The following is a 1,249-nucleotide window of genomic DNA, read 5'->3' on the forward strand; positions in this document are numbered from 1 at the left end:
ATAAAGGTTTTCTAGAAGTCCCTACTGCCCACTCTCATTGTATAATTCTATAGGATCCATCAGAAGGCTTGTTCATCTTCGCCTCTGTGTGCGCAGCTGCTCCAACGAAACACTGGGTCCCACCAGAAGACAGACCCTAGACCTTCGTGGCAACTGACTCATGGAGCATCCTGACAACTCATCTTGCATAATGCAGATTGCCAGTGATAGAATTCAACCCTGACACAAATTACACAGTGCTTACTAGGCAAATGAAACATAATCTATCAAGATGGAATCACTAGGCTTGTACCTCACAGCCACGCTGGATGTGACTGAAACAAGTTCCCTTGCAGATTCTTATTTCAGATCCTGACATTTTCTAACAGTTTGATTAGAAGTTTTCTGAAGTAACCAAAAAGTAATTGTATTTTCTGGCAACACTAAATCCTTAAGAAAGTACTTAAAATTCAGAAGCTGATGGCATAGGGAGAGGAGACTTTGCTTGATTATAAATATTCTGCCAGAGATTTAAAAGTATTTTTAAATTGTAACTGAATTATTTTATGCAAATAGCACTATTCTTTGCCTTCAATACAACACACCAGATAATTTGCAAGTCTTCCAAAAGTTCTTGACCAGCCTACTCTTCTTAGAATGAAGAATATGAAGTTTTAAGAAAATAAGTGATAGGGCTGGAGATTTAGCTCAAAAGCACCACGCCTGCCTTGCAAGTGCTAGGTCCTGAGTTCAATCCCCGGTACCAAAAAAGAAAAAGAAAATAAGTTATGCTGTTGTTTGAAAGGAGAGGCTAGCACTCGCCTTGGGCCCAACAACAAGCACACAGTTAAGGCATTGCTGCCTACTTGGTGGCATCTAACCACTGCTTTTAGGAAAGAAGGGAAAGGAATAAATGTGAGAAAAGGGAAAAACAGAGACACTCTTTGTAAATAGGGAGGGGTGGAGGCATTGAAGGGAGGGCAGGGGAATGGGAAAAAAATAAGAACCAAGATACATCATGTAAAGGTACAAGATCCCAGTGATGAATGCCATCACATTGTACACCTAAAATGTACCCATAAACTTAATGAATAAAAAAATAAAAACATAAAGTGAACAAAATAAGTGATGAATAGTAAAAATCACAATTTAAAAAAAAAAAGTGAAAAGGTAAAATTTGAAAGATCTTCTTTATATGTACATCAATCAAAGTCCAAAAACCATTGTGACAGAAGCTAAGCTCCACTACTGACTTCAGTTTTTTCCTTCA

General features: G+C 38.0%; 1 pseudogene; it reads left to right on the forward strand.

Moving 5' to 3' along the window:
- The first annotated feature begins 770 nt into the window (after positions 1 to 770).
- On the forward strand, positions 771 to 871 carry LOC117283235 (annotated as a pseudogene).
- Positions 872 to 1,249: the final 378 nt, after the last annotated feature.

Source organism: Fukomys damarensis, unplaced genomic scaffold (assembly GCF_012274545.1).
Source record: "Fukomys damarensis isolate Sample0158 unplaced genomic scaffold, DMR_v1.0_HiC HiC_scaffold_3, whole genome shotgun sequence".
Classification (NCBI taxonomy): Eukaryota; Metazoa; Chordata; class Mammalia; order Rodentia; family Bathyergidae; genus Fukomys; species Fukomys damarensis.